Below are 18,581 nucleotides of genomic sequence, written 5' to 3'. Positions count from 1 at the left end.
CCCACACGCTCACTCTCACTGCCAGCTGCCCCAACGCCTTGGGCAGGCCACTGTCCCGCCAGCACAACACGCAAACGCCAAACTGAGCTGGAGAGAATGAAGGACCCAGAGGGTTACAAGCTCCAGGCAAAAACTAGGCTGTGGTTTCGTGTGAACTAGGATGACCCTGACTGAAAAAAAACAGTGAATCGCTGGAAGATCCCAGTTTCAGTCTACAGAGACAAAATGCCAGCGAATCAACACACTGGCTCTCTCACTCCCAAAGGAAGTGATAACACGATGGGAGAAGTGGAGCTGGGCATTCAGGGGGTCCATCCCAGGGCAGCTGTGAAACCACCTAGCGTGATTTCACAGAAACCTCAAATGCTAAAAATGGAAGAACCACAAAATCTAGAGAAGTGACAGGAAGCCACAGGGATGAGAAGAAGAGGTGGCCAACCAAGAAGCCAAGCTCCAGGTTCCTACCCCATGTAGCCCAGAACTGTGTCACTCTTTTTGTTTCAATACATGGCATTTCCACATGCAATTCCTTTGAGTAAAAGGCTCCCAAACGTAATAAGAGTTTGAAAACCACTGACGTGGTTCAACTTTGTCATTTCACACAGGAAAGTGAGGCTTGGAGAGAGAGTGAGTTTCCAAGGATAAATGAAGAGCCTGCTTTCTCAGGTTGAATGCTTCCAAATTAGCATCCAGTGCTCTCCACACCTCTCCCTGCCCACCCACCCTCCCTCCCACACAGCATTAGCGTGTCACAGTAGAAGTTACTTCCCTGTGTCTCTTCCCTGGCTGCAACGCACTCTCCTCTCTTTCAAGGCTGAATGGCAGCTTGGGAACAATTTAAAGATAAACATTCCAAGTGAAATTTCCCTATTTCAGCTAATCAACATCAGAGTCCTAATAATCAGGAGACAGCCCAAAGGAAGGCTATCCCTACAGGAATGGTCCTCAGGATGCTTCCTGGAATATTAATTACCACAAAGGGGATGCAGCGACCTCCACTGACCTGGCCAACACCCTCCCTTCATTCCATTAGCACAGAACACCACTCCCTGTACACAGAATATGTGTAGGCACCCGCTTTATGGGTAGAAAACGAGGTGCAGAGAACGTAAGTGACCTTCCTGGGTCACTCTGCACAGTTTGTGCCAAGAATAGAACATAGGTCTTCCATTGTAGTCCTGTGTAGCAAGGGGAAAAGAATTTGGAGACAAAGGTCAAGTAGCAGGCTAGAGCAGGGGGGGGGGGGGGGGGGGCAAAAGCAGCTAGGATACAGCTGCAAACACTCAGCAAAGACAAAGGGCTGTGTGAGAGGCAGTCACCACATCCAGCAACGAGCCTAGAGGGGCACACCAGCCAGCCCTCCAGGTTCTCTCTCTCCATAGGGCAGGACAGCTTGGGCCCAGAGCTTTCAACCACACTAAAAAGAGTCACCAAAGATGATCTAACATTCAAAGAAAGAAGCCTAAAAGTTGGCGAAAAGACACTGAAAGGGTGGGGGACACAAAAGGAAGTACTGAGAGAACCAGTGTCTGTACACCACCGCCACGGAGAAGAAAAACCTGCAAGCACAGCCTTCCCACCCTGGGACCTAAAGAGCCCAGCCGTGGCCAGGCGGCTGCAGCTACAGCTGCCTGGTCTTACACTGTAGGGTCCAGCCTCTCGTGGCTGTGGAGCCCTTGGAAAGCGGTTGGTCTGAACTGAAGGCTGCCATTAAGGGAAAATTGCACAAAACTTCTTTACGTGTTGAAATGATAATATTTTGGATATGTCAGGTTAAATAAAATAGAATTAACTTCACCTGTGTCTCTTTACTTTTTCAATATGGCAACTGGAAAAATTTTTAATTACATCTATGTGGCTAGTCTAACCCAGGGGTTGGCAAGCTAAGTTTGGGAAGCCAAATCTAGCCCACTGGCTTTTTAAGGCCCCAAATCAAAAATGGCTGTTACATTTCTAAATGGTTATACTGTATAAGTACCTATGTAAACTCCTTGATGTAGCCTGTTAGTCTACAAAGGCTGAAACAGAAGTCCCCAACCCTCCAGGCCACTGACCAGTGCGGGTCCCAAGGCCTGTTAGGAACCGGGCTGCACAGAGGGAGGTGAGTGAAGCTTCCCTCCCACTTCTACCTAAGCATCTCCTGTCTCCCTACCCCTCACTGTCCAGTCTGCGGAAAAATTGTCTTGCATGAAACCAGTCCCTCCTGCCAAAAAGGTTGGGGACCACTGGTCTAAAATAGTATCTACTACGAGGCACTTAAAAAAGAAAAAGTCAATCCCTGATCTAGACTCCAGAAACAATTAGATATTCACTCCAAATGAATTGGAATTTGTGTGTGTGCTCATGTGGATGCCCTTGATTTTTGTACATTTTTTTATTGAGGGAAAATTCATGTAACATAAAATTAACCATTTTAAAGTGAACAATTCAGTGGCATTTAGTACATTCATAACGTTATGCAACCGGAACATCTATCTAGTTCTAGAACATTTCATCACTACTAAAATAGAATCTGATCCCATTAGCAGGCCCTCCTCATTCCACCTTCCCCCAGAACCTTGACAACCACTAATATGCTTTCTGTTTCTATGGATTTACATATTCTGGATATCCCATATAAATTAAATCATACAATATGTAACCCTGTGTCTGATTATTCCACTTTACCTCATTTATTTTTGAGGTTCAATCATGTTGTAGCATGTCTCAGTACTTCATTCCTCTTTATAACTGAATAATATTCCACAATTTATGTATCCATTCATCCATCAGTGAACACTGGGTTGCTGCTATGTTTTGGCTACTGTGAATGGTGCTGTTATGAGCATGTGCATAAAAGCATTTGTTTTACAGTCTTGGAAAGAAGAACTTCGTAAGCATGAGATTAAAACTACAAACTACAAAGGGAAACATGGAAATTTAATAGCATTCATGCTTAAAACTACCATATGAAAAGAGAAATAACAATACATAAAAATTAAAAGACAAGTATCACATTAATATCTACAGTAGGAGTCAGCAAACTACAGCCCACAGGCCAAATCCTGCCAACTGCCTGACTTTGTAAATAGTTTTATTAGAAATAGCCATTTTTCATTAATGTACAGTCGTCCTTCTCTATATTGCGGTTCACTTATCGCGGTCTCACTGTATTGCGGGATTTTTAAAAAATATTATATATAATTATTTATCGCAGATTTTTCCCTATATCGCGGATATTGCAGTATTGTATATGTATGTTGTTAAAATTACGTAGGTTTAAGAGTGCAGAATATGTTTAAGAACATAAGTAGTGTTTATAAAAGTGTGAAAAGGTTAAGGGAATGGGAAAGGTTAATAAGGGACTGGGAACGGTTTATAAGTGTGTGGAAAGGGTTTATAAAGCCTTAAAAATATAAATATATATATATATATATATATATATATAAATACTAAAATAAATGTAAGGTTCCTACTTCACAGATTTTCACCTATTGCGGGGGGGCCCAGAACGTAATACCGACGATAAGTGAGGGAATACTGTATTGTCCATGGTGGCTTTGCACAGCAGCTTTTGTGCTATAATGGCAAAATTGCACAGTTGCCTCAAAGATTATACGACCTAAAAGGCTAGAATATTTACTATCTGGCCTTATACAGAAAAAGTTTGTGGACCTCTGACCTAGAGTATATACAGAAAGCTCCTACAAATCACCAGGGGCGAGGGGCAGGGAAACTAACTAGACTGAAGAAATGGACAAACAATACAAACTGGCAATGCACAAAAGAAATAAAACATATTAAATAAATATTATAAAAAGAGGCTTAGTCTCACTAGTGATTAGGGAAAATACTAAAGAATTAAATCATTTGATAATATCCAATCCTGGCAATGGTATGACACAGCCATTTAGAAAGGCAGTTTGATGATATCTATAACAATTTGGAACATAAAGAAGAAATAAATAGTCAACAGGAACAGAATCAAGAAACAAGAATATAAAAAAACAAGGAGAGGCTTAGGAACCTCCGGGACAACTTTAAAAGTATCAACGTCCAAATCACAGGAGTGCCAGAAGGAGAAGAGGAAGAGCAAGAAATTGAAAACTTATTTAAAAATATAACGAAGGAAAACTTCGCAATTTGGCAAAGGAAGTAGCCATACAAGTCAAGGAAGCACAGGGAGTCCCAAACAAGCTAGACCCAAAGAGGACCACACCAAGGCACGTCATCATTAAAATGCCAAAGGTGAAAGGTAAAGAGCCTTAAAAGCAGCAAGAAAAAAGCAGAGAGTTACCTACAAAGGGGTGCCTATAAGACTATTAGCTGATTTCTCAAAAGAAGCTTTGCAGGCAAGAAGGGACCAGCAAGAAGCATTCAGAGTGATGAAAAGCAAGGGCCTACAACCACGATTACTCTAGCCAGCAAAGCTACCATTTAGAATGGAAGGGCAGATAAAGTGCTTTCCAGACAAGGTAAAGCTAAAGCAGTTCATCATCACCAAGCCCTTATTACATGAAATGTTAAAGGGACACATTTAATAAAAAGATGATCAAAACTATAAATGGTAAAATGACAACAAACTCATAACTATCAACAAATGAATCTAAAAACAAAAACAAAGCAAACAACTAGGACAGGAACACAACCATAGATATGGAGATCATATGAAGGACTGTCAGTGGGAGGGGGGAAAGGGAATCATGGGGGAATAGGTGCAGGTATCGAGAAGCATAACTGGTAGGTACGAAATAAACAAGGGGACGTTAGGAACAGTATAAGAAATGGAGAAGCCAAAGAAATTATATGCACGACCCATGGACATGAACTAAGGGAGGGGGGGAGTTCCTGGACAGTAAGGAGGTACTGGGCAGAAGGGGGCAAAGGGAAAAAATTACGACAACTGTAATATCATAATCAATAAAATAGAAACAAATGTAATGCACTTGATGTCAACCCCGTCTTTTTTTTTTTAAGTATTTGCCCCCAGAGAAATACTTGCTTTCACGCAGGCACAATGCACCCAGAAGCATTTAGAAAGCTGTTCACTGAAGCATTCACTGTTTATAAGCAGCAAAACCGAGAAGTAACCTTGCTGGCCACCAATAGAGCAAAACTGTAATACATACCTGGTGGTACACTCTACCAAATGATCTTGGTATATTTGTACTTAATAACATAAAAAGAGAAGTAAGACATGTTGCCATCCAGAAAAAAATAATGTTGCAAATACGTACCAACAGGTTAGGTTAAAAAAGGTTTTAAGTGTGCATTTAAATCCATATATGTGCAGAGAAATGCACAGGAGACCTGAAGGATAAATGCCACCCTGTGAACAGGGGCTGGGGCTGGAGGATGCCATGACAAGTAATAAAGGACTGTTGCTTATTCCTTATCCTGGATCACTCTGAATTCCAGTGGTGAGGAAAGAATCAGGAACTCCTCTGCTCCAAACCAGTCATCTCAGGGTCCCTGGTGGGATCCCCGAAGCCTGCCCTCCGAGCCACCTTTTGTAACATAATCCTCTTTGACACAACTCTCCTCGCCATGTGTTTATGGGATGGCCACTACAGACCCTTAATATGAGTAGGGGAGAGAACAGTGGCTGAAGAATCCTAACTGTGTCCCTGTACAGGCAAGGGTCTCTCTTCTCTGGGGTTCAGTCTTCTCATGGTTAAAAGTGGTTTAGCTGATCACAAATCTCTTCCAGGTCTGATGCTAGGATGCAGTCCCTGGGAGAGGTTTCTGTAGCACTCTGGGGGAAAAATAAACAAAACCCACAGCTGTGGAAATAAGCTCAGAGCAGAAGGCTCAGAGAAATGTCTGCCCCTGGGACGATGACATCCCAGGGCAAAAGGCCTTCTCACTGCCTCACTGATCTCAGTGCCCTCACCTCTTAGAGAGGGGGTGGCCTCAATTATCACCGCTCTATCTGCCTGGCTTGATGGCCTAAAATAAACTCAGGACCGAGAAGGCAGCAGGAAGCAGGGGCTTGCAGGAGACTGATGAGAACCAATTGGCTGAGCTTTTCTAAAGGATCCACGAGGATGAGAGGAAGAACTAGGGGGAGGGGTGGGAAGGGGAACAGATGCAGAGAGCAGCAAGCAGCGAAGGCTGTTGGCAACATCCCTGAGTCTCCCTCCTCTTTTCAAGAGCAGTTTTTTCCTGAAAGATCCCAGAAGGCAGAGGGCTGACTTAATCGCACCCACCACAAATAACCCCACTCATTATTTCAGAAACTACCATTGCAGTTGTGCCCTGGAACTCAGGTCTGTTTTAAAACCCACAATTCAACGGTCGATACAGTGAAAGCTAACATACTTTAAATTTGTGACCCCACTCATTTGAATCAAATTAATAATTAACAGACTTTTCAAAAATTTTTAACAGGTTCAACTCAAATATGCAGATTCCATTCTAGTTTATCTAAACTTAAGAATCAAAAAATAAGACCCAATCTACCAATTTTGGTAGTTGCCTGAAATAACCAGGAAACCCTCAGAATAACCCTTGCTGCCCTGGTGGGTAGCTCGGTTGGTTACAGCGTCATCCTGATACACCAAGATGCAGGTTTGATCCATGGTCAGGGCGCATACAGAATCAACCAATGAATGAAATGCATCAATAAGTGGATCAACCCTCCCTCTAAAAATATATATATGAACAATGCTTGCCAAGCTCAGGAATGAATTTCCTAAATCCAAGTTTACTATTCTGTAGGTGATTCTTTTTTTACTGTACAAAAAGTCTGATAAGTTATCAGCCCTTGCTTTTCACCACAGCCTGGTGAGTGACGTAAGTCAGGGATCTCTAGTCCCAATGTACAGAAAAAGAAATGAACAATACAGAGGCAAAGGGACTGTTCAAGGTCACGCAGCTGCGAGTGACAGCCAAGACTAGAAGCAAGGTGTCCTGACTGCAGGCCCAGGACCCTCATCACCACACCACTGCTTCTCAGAAAAAGGCATCCAGCCAAGAAGAGGGAATCTCCCTTGCAAACCCTACCCGCAGCCCCGAACACCTAACCAGGAAGCAGCTCTGCCTTCCCGAGAGGACCTGGCCCTTTGGTCCTAACAACCCTGTGACTGCAGCGGTCAGTGTCTGCTGACGCAGTTCTGTTTTGGGTTTTTTGGTTTCCAATTTTTTTGGTTTTAGATGAAAGGAGTCTTTTCCTGGCCAGTGGGAACCTGACCTCAGAGGGAGGCACGAAGTCCCAGGCCGTGAGCCCTCCACCCAACCCTCCACTCTCCTCAGCCCCGTGAACGCGCGCGGCCCTGTGGGCACTCAAGGAGCACTCGAGACAGCCAGGCGGGTGCACCTGAAAGCAGCGGCTTCCTTCGAAGGGGTTCTTCTGGAACAGCAGCGGCTAAACCAGCCCCCACACTCCCCGGAATGTGAAAGGAGCTCCCTGGGCTGATTCAGGGGTGTGGCAGAAAAATCTCTGAAGAGGATGCAGGCAGGGCAGAGGGCAAGGACACACCCCACGGGGACACAGACGAGGCTGCATCAGGAAACCCAAGAAATCAGCATGTGCCAAAGCCCTCCCAGGGTCCAGAGACTCCAGGACACTGGCTCCCGAAGGCCAGTGGGGTCGACAGCCCCACTTCTTGGGGAGCTGCCACCAACACAAACGCCCCATGTCCCACGTCGCCCCAGGGCTCTGTATTCCTCAAGGCTGCGACTCTGATGCACGTTTGGGAGCTACTGGCCTCCCCTAAAGCCCTCGCCTGGCGGATAGAGCAGGAAGGGAACGACTCTTCCCAGGACCCACAGGCTCCTCAGTCCTCGAAAGTGACTGGAGAGCTGGGCCCCAAGCGCAGAAGAGGAGCCCCAGGTGAAGTTCAAGAGCAAGGCCCTCCCCCCAGACCTCAGGACCCCTCAACTCTGCAATCCCCGACAGGGGCGATGACGCGGAGCAAGGGCAGGCTGGGTCTGACACGAGGGACACCCCGGGCCCGCTGGGGGACAAGTCTAAGTGCGGCCCTAAGTCAGACTCGGGGGGTGGGGGGGACCGTGAGGCAGCAAGACCTCCTAAAGCGCCTTGTTCCTACTAAGAAAAACCAGGCGTTGCTGAGTCACCCAAAAAGCACGAATCACACGGCAGGGCTACGGGAACGGGAAAGGATGTTATTTCTCGGCACACTCGAGCATCTTCCCTTTGTCCCGAGTCTATCAATACACTTCTCGCCCTCCCCCCGCCCCCTCCCCCAAGGACTCACGCACATTTTTTCTGCTCCTTTTCCATTTCCTTCAGATGCACCCCCACCTCCGCCCGCCTCGGGCACAAGGCAACGTCCGCTCGCTTGTCCACAGCAGGACTATGGTCTCACGGGCGTCGGGACCAGGGAGGGGGGGGTCGCCTGCACCCCGGGCGAGGCGCTCTGCCCGCCTCAGCCGGCCCCTCCAGACCCTCAGCGGGGTGGCCCGCGCCCGGGAACTTACAGCCCGAAGGGGACGCCCGGGACGGCGGCTGCACTGCGCGGGGCCTGGCTCTCCGTCTCTGGGGCAGCCCTGGGACCCCCCGCCCGCTCACCTGCGTCAGGTCCTCGTCGTTGAGCAGATGCGACTCGCCCGGCTTGAAGCAGTTCTGACACTTGCTCTTGTTGAAGATGTTGGCCTGGACTTTCCTGCACGGGTTCTCCTTGGCCGCCGACAAGGTCGGCGCGGCGGCGAGGCCCGACGGCCTGGTCCGGCGCGCTGCGCGGCGGACGGCGGCCAGAGGGGCAGCGGCACCATACACGGAGGGCTGGGAGACTGAGGCCGGGCTCAGCGCAGGCTCCGCGGCATGCCCCGGCCGGCCGCCGCCTCAGAGCCGGGCCGGGAACGTAGGCCGGAGCGCGCCCCCGGCGGTCAGGGTGGCTTCGCAAGCGCTGGGATTCGGCCCGGGCCTTTCCTCTCACGACGGTGCTCCGATGCACCGCGCGCCCGGGCACCTCCGCGCCGGGCCCCGCGCCCCCAACAGAGCGCGCGGTCCCTGTCGCCCGCCCGTACAGCCACCGCCCCGCTGTCGCGGGCCCATGGACGCGGCCTCCTGGGCCCGCTGCCTACCTGCGCTCGGCCCGCCTCTCAGGTACCGGCCCGCTGCGGGTCCCTGCACTCGGCCCGCCACCAGTGCCCCGGGCGCCCGGCGAGCCGCTGCAAATGGTACGGGAGCCTCACGCACTCCCGAGGCGGGGTAGGCGGGTGGGCGGGCGCGGGGGAGGAGGAAGCCAGAGGGGCAGCGCGCGGGGCGTGGCCGCCCCCCCCACGACGCGATCGGCGGCCCTGTTGGCCAATGGCAGCGCCGATCTTCAGCTAACAAAGAAACCCCTCGGCCAATGGAAGCCAGGGGCGGGGACAAAGGGCAGCAGGGAGTAAGGTAAGTTGTGTAAGAAGGAAGGTGGGGCGCGGGGATGGGACGTTCAGGTTTGGTGGACTGGTGTCGCGGACAGCAGAGTACTGACAGCTGCGCGGGCGGGGGCGGGGGCCCACCGAGGGAAGGGGTGGAACCGACCTCCCGGCGGGTTCTCTGCAGACCTCTCACTTCCAGCGTAGCCTTTCCGTCCCCAACTGGATACACAAGCCTAGCGTTGCTTTAACACCTACTATGTGCCAGCCCTCCCCACCTCCATCGTATGACTCATACTCAATTCCAAGTGCTTGATGTGCATTAAAGTTTCACGGCCTCTCTCTTATCATCCCTATTTTACATACGAGGAAACTGCGGGGCAGAGAATTTAAGAAATAGGTGGTAGGGTTTCAGGGGATGAGTAAAAGAAGATGTCAGCCTCCTAGAGCTGTGAGTTCTATTGTGGGAGATGATTGAGGGCTGACTCTGCGCCAGACACTGAAGTATGAACTCTCATCCCGGTTGTGTGTTTGAGGGAATGAAGACTCAGACGCCCGAATTAACTTGTGCAGTCTCCGGAACCACCTGGGGAAGAATGTAAAGGAGGCACAGGCAGAAGAGTCAGGAGCCCAAAGAGGGGGAAATGAGCTCTTTGATAATATAGGGGCTCTTCAGGAAGGTAGGGAAATTAATGCAGATGGTGAGAGACTGAGGAGAAAGGAGTAGATAGGCTGAAGCTAAAAGGATTCACGACCGCCAGGTCACCCAGGGCCTTGGATTCCAACCTAAGGCATATAAATGTCGTCGCGCTGACAGTCACAAGTCAACCATGGGAATCTAAACAGGGGGAGTGAGCTAACTGAGCCCTTACAGAGGAGGTGACATTGAAGCATGTGTTAATGGCAGCGACAGCAGCTGTTGCTTGGGGAATGGGAAGGTTCTAGGAGAGGTAGCAAGCACTTCCAGAGCTGGTACTTTTCCACTGATCATCTGGTGACTATCTCAGGAGACAGATTCCAATTTAGTAAGATGCTTTCCTCCAAAGGGAACTAAGGGAAGCTAGATCAAAGTCTTGAGCAGGCTGAGGGAGAAAGCTCTGCCCCTCACTAACTCTGTGGCCTTGGTAAATCCCTTCTCCTGCCTACCGCCTCAGTTACCTCGCCTACACAATTGGCATGATTGTATGGTTGTTTTGAGCATCACCTGATATAATGCTTGAAAATTTGTGAATCTAGAAAAAGGGTATTGATTGTACTATTAATGTGACTTTCTATTGGTTTAAATTTTTGCAGTGTGTGCGTGTGTGTGTGTCAGGGAAGACAGACAATTCTTGCCTGTATAGAATACTCAGAAACCGATACCAATGGTGGCCTCTAGGGAGGGGAGCTGGGTGGTTGAGAGGTGACCTACTTTTAATTCTCACTGTAAGCCCTTTTGTTCCCTTTGGATTTGGTGTTGTATGAATGTACGACTTGTTTTAAAACGATTTTTAGAAGTTGTATCCATGCCTCAAGGTCAACTCAATGGCCACTTCCCTTATGAAAATGCTTGGCATATTCTGCTCAAGTCAGTGGACACATCCAGCACCTGCCCTGCACAGCACGGGTCCACAGCTGGGGGTATACAGAAGCAATTGATTCAAGCCTGGAAGGAGCTCAACTTGAGCAAGTGGAGAATCAGCAGGCAGACAAATTCCATCCAGGGTGTTGCGGCTATCCAGACAAGGGCACCCAGGTGCACGTTTGGCTTCAGGGACAGCTCCTTGGAGGAGGCAGTGCCTGGGCTGAGTAAGATCCAGCCAGGAGGAGGGAGAGGGAAGGCATTCCAGAGAGGAGCTCAGGGTAGAGGCTCAGGGCCTGGAAAGCAGTGGGTGTGTCCATGAATACAAGCACCTTGATATTACTGGGTAGTGCAGAGAGATGAGAGTAACAAGCAATGAGAATGATTGGGAGGATTAAATAGATGAGGCATGTGGAGGTTTAGCAGATTAGAGCTCAGCTTCTTCAGGGAGATGGGTGTTATTATTGTATAATTATTATTTTATCACCATTTTACAGAAAACACGTATGAGGCTCAGGGTATTTAAAGAACTTAACTGTGGTCAGAATATAGACCTTTTAAGTGAGGATTCAAACCCTCACAGGCTGACACCAGAGTTGCCTGGGCAATGGAGGACCATTAACTCATTTTTTTTTTTAAGATAAAAATAATAAGTGCTGTTGTTCTGGAGAATGAATCAGAGGCAGAAGACTGGAAACACTATCAATCAGGAAACTACTACAATAGCCCAGAGAGTAGAGAAGGTAGGGACATGAACTAAGTAAAGGGTCAGTGGGAGAAGAGAATGAATGTGGGAAATATTTAGGAGGTGGAATAGCTACATTTAACCTTTTACTGTACTATCTCCAAAACTTGACTATACTATGAACACCATGAGGGCAGGACTGGATCCAGTTTTCTGCTGCAGTTCTAGTACCGAACTCAGTACCTGGCACAGGGTAGACTCTCAAAAAGTACACAACAAGTAAATAAATGAAAACTTACTGTTCTGTCTTTTATTCTCATATCTCCCATCCCAGATTATAAAATCCATGGAAAAGGGTCTATGTTTTATAGTCTTGGGTTCCATTTCCAGGGGCCTAGAACAACACTATGCACAAGGGCAAATAGCGTGAACATATTCATGGGCTGTACACTTAAGGTGTGTTCACACTATTGTATACATCTCAATGTATGAGTATAATGTACATCTCAAAAAAATAATAAACAAAGAAACAAACATGCAAAGGCCTCTCAAGTGGGCCCCAAATGCAGGTAAATTCTGCTCTGTGCACCTGACAGCTGCACGGGAAAGTGTCCCTGCATCCTGTGAGGGAGCAGAATTACATACAGGAGTACCCACTCTCATAGAAAGCTATAGAACCCCCACACACATACATAGGCACACACCCACAAAGGTAGCCACTATTTGATCTCCATCACCACATATTAGTCTGGTCTATTCTTGAACTTTCTATCAGTAGACTCTTCACTCTCTGTGTCTGGCTTTTCTCATTCAGCAGTAGGTCTGTGAGATTCATCTGTGTTGTGTGTGCTGGTACTTCATGCTGCCACGTAGTCCACTGTGTGGAAGTACCATACTACAATTCATCTATCCATGCTTCCGTAGTTGGCCGTTTGGGATGTTCCCAGTTTGGGCCATTATGAATAAAGATCTCAGACCATCCTTGTACATGTCTTTTGGTGGACGTAAGTATTTATTTCCATTGGGAACACCCAAGAGGGGGATTGTGGGGTTGTTTGGTGTCAACCAAAGATCATAGTTGTCAACTCAATAACAACAGGAGTCCCCAGTTTGGGATTCAGTGAAGGGGGAGAGATTTTATTGCCTGAAAACATCTCAAATGTAATGTAGTTTGGCTATGTAATAGCACAACTGTGATACAGCCCAATAATGGAACAGCATGGCTATTCCTGGCAAGGGTGAGAGCCTGAAAGATAGTCTTCAACAGGAATTGAGACTTTGCTCTCTGAGCCAGAGGCGAGTTTACTTATGGAGACAGAAATCTCCAGCCCTGGGCCTTGATTGATCCATTCTCATTCAAATAAGGACTCCAAATCCTCACAGTTTGATCCAGAAAGCACTGCCCTGATTGGTCAGAATGGAGCCACTCTAATTGGTTGGTGAAGAGGCTAATGAGACTTTTATAGTAGCACAGCTCCCATTAGACAGGGAAAGACTCAGTCCTATTGGTTGAAATAAGATTCCAGAAATTCCTTTATAAGGGCTGGCTCAGAGGGCAGGAACACAGTGCATGCAGGCAGGCAGTTCAGTGCAGGCTTCTCCTGGAAGTGTGATTTGCAAGTGTCTTTAGCAATGGCTGCTAGGCTCTGTTTTTAAATTTGAACCCAATCAGCCACCAGAAGCCCTTCTTAACAGGTACATTGATTCTCAGGGTCAACATAAATGTATATTTACCTTAATAGGAAACTGCTAAACAGTTCTCCCAACCTGAGAGCAGGACCTCCTCTTACCTTTTATCTTTTAATAACTGATAATAAAATTCACCAGGCAGGAGTGTGGGGTGGGGGACACACATGTAAACTCTATAGATTACCAGTGCCCTCTCATGGAAATTCTGAATCAGTATATCTTTTGGAGCTCAGGAATCTAGTTTTTTTAAGTATATTTTATTGATTATGCTATTACAGTTGTCCCAATTATTTTTCCTTTTCCTCCCCACTTCCCAGTACCCTCTTCCCTCCAGCAATCCCACCCCCTTAGTTCCTGTCCATGGGTTGTGCAATATAAGCTCTTTGGCTTCTCCATTTCCCTTACTATTCTTAACATCCCCCTATTTTGTACCTACCAGTTATACTTCTTGATCCCTGCATCTTGTCACCTATTTGCCTATGCCCCCTCCCTGCTGACAACCATCTATATGATCTCCATATCTACAGTTCTGTTCCTGTTCTAGTTGTTTGCTTTGTTTTGTTTTTTATTTTTTCAGATTCAGTTCTTAAATTTTGTGAGTTTTTTGACATTTTACTGTTTACAGTTTTGATCTTCTTTTCTTAAATAAGCCCCTTTAATGTTTCATGTAATAATGCCTTGGTGATAATGAACTCCTTTAGCTTTACCTTGTCTGGGAAGCACTTTATCTGCCCTTCCATTCTAAATGATAGCTTTGCTGGATAGAGTAATTGTGGTTGTAGGTCCTTGCTTTTCAACACTTTGAATGCTTCTTGCCAGTCTCTTCTTACCTGCAAAGTTGCTTTTGAGAAATCTCCTTTGTAGGTAACTATCTTCTTTTCTCTTGCTGCTTTTAAGATTCTCTCTTTATCTTTTTTAACCTTTGACATTTTAATTATGATGTGTCTTGGTGTGGTCCTCTTTGGGTCCAACTTGTTTGGGACTCTGTGCTTCCTGGACTTGTATGTCTATTTCCTTCGCTGAATTAGGGAAGTTTTCTTTCATTATTTTTTTAAATAAGTTTTCAATTTCTTGCTGAAGAGGAAGCTCTTCTCCTCTAGCACCTATGATTCAGATGTTGGCACTTTTGGAGATGTCCCAGAGTCTTCTTATTCTCTTCTTGTTTTTTGAATTCTTATCTATTCATTCTGTACTAGTTGACTGTTTATTTCTTCCTTGTGTTTCAGTCATTGATTTGAACCACAGATTCCTTCCCTTTGCTATTGGTTCCCTATGGATTTTTCTTTGTTTCTCTGAGTGTAGCCTTCATTTCTTCGCTTATGCATTTGCTGTACTCGATGAGTTCTCTGAGCACTCTGATTACCAGTGTTTTGAACTCTTCATTTGATTGGTTGGCTATCTCTGTTTTGCTTAGTTCTTTTTCTGGAGTTTTGATCTGTTCTTTCATTTGGGCTGTATTTCTTTGCCTCCTCAATTTGGCAGCCTCCCTGTGTTTGTTCCTGTGTATTAAGTAGAGCTACTTGGCATCCTATTATGTTGTAAGGGGCAGAGCTTAGGTATTTGTCAGTGCTGGGTGACCCGTTTCATCACTTTGTGGGGTCATCTGGATAAATATTTCTTTCTTAAATTTTTGATTGTTGGCTGCAACATGGCAATTGCAACACACGGGCCCAATGAGGCACTGGTGATTTCAGGCTCCCAGCCAAGATGGAGGCATAGGTAGACACACTTCGCCTCCTCGCACAACCATAAAAAGGATCACAACTAATCTCAAAACAAAACAATCGGAACTTCCAGGATTTTTTTTTTTTTTAATAAGTGTGCCAGGCAGGATTTCTTATCTTTAGGTAAGTTTTAGAAACAGTGATTGGAGCCAAGGTCTTCAAATCCTGGGGGATTTAAAAAATATCTACTCAAAGCCCCCATTCCCAGACATTCTGATTTAATTGACATCTGGAAAAAGCTTCTTGGTTGGGAGATTCTGATGTCCAGTGATTAAGAGACAGTAGAGAGGAAAAGGCTTTGAGGTCACACAGACTCAGGATAATCCCAATGGTGGTCACGTCTCAGGTAGCTGTTGCTGCATAAAACCACCCCATCCCTACTGAGAGCAGTGGCTTAACCACTGTTTTTTTGCCTCTCATGGTTCTGTGAGTTGACTGGGTTCAGCTGAGCAGTTCTGTTGAGTCCTGCTTGGGGTTCTTTAATGCGCGTGCAATCAGGTGGTGACCAGGCTGAACTGCTCCCTTCCCTGCTCCTCAGAGCTTCTCCTTCCCCATGGTCTCTTCCTGAGTCTCTCTCTCTCTGTTTTAAGTATCTTTAATTAATTAATCAATTAATCCTTACCCAAGGATGCATTCACTGATTTGAGAGACAGAGGAAGGGAGAGAGAAAGAGAGAAGTGAGACATCGATGTGAGAAGGAAACATCAGTTGGCCACTCCCTCTATGCACCCCAACCAGGTTCAAACCTGCTACTGGTCAAGGGGTGTGCCCTGACCAGGAATCGAACCCACAACCTTTTGGTGTATTGGAGGACACTCCAACCACTCTGCCAGGGCTCTCCCCAAGTCTCTTAAGTCCCTCCTCAGCATTCCTCAGAGTGTTCCAAGAGGTGGGAAGCAGAAGCTACCAGTTGTCATAGAGGCTAGGCCTGACATTAGTGCAGTATCTCTTCTGCTTTCTCTTAATCAGCACAAGGCTGACCCCCAAATCCAGGCAGGAGGGGACTACACAGGGTTCAAATCCCAGGAGGAATGGTTCACCGGGGCCATCTTTGAGACTAGCTACCGCAAATAGTGTCTACTTCATAGAGCTTTTATGAGAACTTTTTTTTTTTTCTCACTAAATTTTATTACCTTCTTCGCTTAGGGTCGTCTTTTTTACACCTGTGATGCACCCAAAGGTGACCAATGTAAATTTTTTAAGTGGCTCGAACAAGTGACCTCAGGACATTTATCACAGGAAGAATCCCCGCCTGCCACCGTGTTGAGTGATGCCAAGAGCATTGGCATGTACTTGAGAAGCCAGCAAGTGCCCCTCTATGAGGAATGCCAGCTTTTGGTGAGGTGCGTTTTATGGAAACAAATCATTGCCTCCACTTATGTCAGGAAATCGTAACATCACAGAACTATCGTCAGTTTTAAAAGCAGTGAAAGACAGAAGCTCCAAAGGGGAGCTGTCCTCTGAGAGTCAGCAGTGTCACAGTATCAGGGAGGCTGCGGGACCGCGACTCTTCTGGCCATTTTGGTGCACGCTCACAGTCCCAAGGGAAACCTGCTGGAGAGACCACACGTGCGGTTTGGGTCAGGGCGGCATAACGGGGCGCCTTGCACGAGCCGAATGACGAGGTGTTCGGGGTAAAAGAGCTGGTTTTTGGAAACACGTCTCATAGACGTGGGATCACCCAAAAAGTAAATATAACGAGCACTTGCTTGGTAACTTAATGGTGACACGTGCTGGGAGCTCACAGGTCCAGCACTTTGCGTGTCTTAGTTCGTCATTGTGACCTGTAGGAGGTGGCCGTGCGGGGCTAGCTCGTCACTCCCGTCACCGCTGCGGCAGCTCAGTTTCGTAGGTGCTTCTAGATGCTCTTGCTGTCTCGGTCTCTGACACGGTCACCCTTCTATGAGGGCTGCTGCCTTCTTCCTTGGACACAATATGTTTTTGTTTTGTATATATGTATGAAAGAATATGAAAACAGGCACCTCCTCGTTCTTTTCTTTTCCTACTGTATTTTAAAACAAGATTTTAAAAACAATTGTACCTTCAAACTTCCAGTTCTAAAGCAAGTCCTGGGAGTGCGGTGGCCAGAATGCCGAGTGTGGTCAGTGATACTGTGTTGAGTGTATGTGAAAGCCGCTCAGAGAGGAAACCTTAAAAGTTCTCACAAGAAAAGTCCGTAACTGTGTACTGATGGGTGTTAACCAGACCCACCGCGGGCATCACGTCACTGCGTGCATAGAATTATGATGTTGCACACCTGGGACTAATGTAATGTATATATATGCTCATTATGTCTCGGTTAAAAAATTGGTACCTTAAGATTCAAATTCATTTTTGCTTTTTACTCATTTTGCAGAAAAGGATTTGATTTTCAAAGAAAACAGTATGGCAAAATGAAGAAGTTTGCAACTGTAAACCCTGAGTTTTATAATGAACCTAAGAGCAGACTTTATCTCAAGCTGAGTCGGAAGGAAAGTTCTTCAACGTACAGCAAAGGTAAGCTGGTGGGTCTTGTGGGCGCCTCTCAGCTGTGTCCAGCCCTGGAAACGCTTCATGTATTTGTACATGTTTTCTCAAAATTTGATTACTTTTATTTAGTTAACAAGAACTTTTAATTTCTCCCAGAGCAGCAAAAATACAACTTCTGAAGGGATTTTTAAAATCCTGGTTTCCTTTCAGTCCCAGCGCCGAGGTGCCTGGAGGGGCCCCTCCCGCGGTGAGTCCCCTCATAGCCTGTCTGTTCCATCTCGGGGTGAAGCTCCGCAGGCCGGGCCTCCTCCACAGCTGCTCGCGCGCCCCCAGCACACCACCGCGCAACTGGATGCTGTGCATTCTATTTCAAAAGCCCCTCCTTTTCCTTTGGTTTTGTTTGCTGCATCTGTATTAGGCCTTCATCCACTGCAGTTGGCAACAAGAGAGTGGACAGAAGAAAATTTATCCCTCCAGCCTTCTCAGCTGCCAACACCAAACGTGAGCTGCCCAGCCTCGAAGCAGCACTGCGGTTAGCGGGCGAGCTGATCCAGGAGCACAGGTTAAACGAGGACCAAGCTGTGGCTCTCACGCAGATGGCTCGCATGGTGGCATCGCACGGATGAGCCGAGGAAGCAGAGGGGCCGCGCGCCTGCACGCCCCCCATCGCCATCGTCCACGGTGAGGCGCAGGGAAGAGCGGTCAGCTGCAGGCTGGGCGTGACCCTCTGTCTCCCAGTCTCCTGCTCAGCCCCTGCCCCTGTCCCACGCCCCACGCCCCGAAACTGATCTTGCCTCCAACATAGGAAGTGCAGATCGAAGCAAAGTCCAGTGCCCCTGCGCGTGCCCTGTTCCGGCCTCTGGGTCTGCCCCCAGGAAAGGAGCTTTGCTCTCCCCTCAGCGCTCACACTTCATCCGGCTCCGCCCCCGTTCAGCTCCTTTCCTCTCAGACCTCCCCCCCGAAGCTGCGCTGACCTTCTGTCCTGTTGACCAAGCCAGACGCCCGGGAGGCATCCTCACTTACTCTCTCACCAGATGAAGTGCCTTTCTCTTCATCCTCCTCCTCCTCCCCTTCCTGCTTATCTGCTGCCCCATCAGCTGAGTCACTGAGATGTGTCCCTGCCCCGTTTCTGTCTTCATGGCGAGCT

At 47.4% G+C, this 18,581-nt stretch overlaps 1 long non-coding RNA gene across 1 annotated transcript; it reads left to right on the top strand.

The window, feature by feature from the left end:
* Window positions 1-10,867: 10,867 nt before the first annotated feature.
* On the top strand, window positions 10,868-17,698 carry LOC149997535 (uncharacterized). The gene is made up of 4 exons (XR_016514172.1): window positions 10,868-11,610; window positions 16,112-16,308; window positions 17,322-17,461; window positions 17,645-17,698. It is a non-coding gene; the product is annotated as an uncharacterized LOC149997535 (long non-coding RNA).
* Window positions 17,699-18,581: the final 883 nt, after the last annotated feature.

Source organism: Furipterus horrens, unplaced genomic scaffold (assembly GCF_987537825.1).
Source record: "Furipterus horrens unplaced genomic scaffold, mFurHor1.1.pri manual_scaffold_11, whole genome shotgun sequence".
Classification (NCBI taxonomy): domain Eukaryota; kingdom Metazoa; phylum Chordata; class Mammalia; order Chiroptera; family Furipteridae; genus Furipterus; species Furipterus horrens.
The sequence above is the reverse complement of the archived record's forward strand: the minus strand, read 5'-3'. Positions and strand labels throughout refer to the sequence as shown.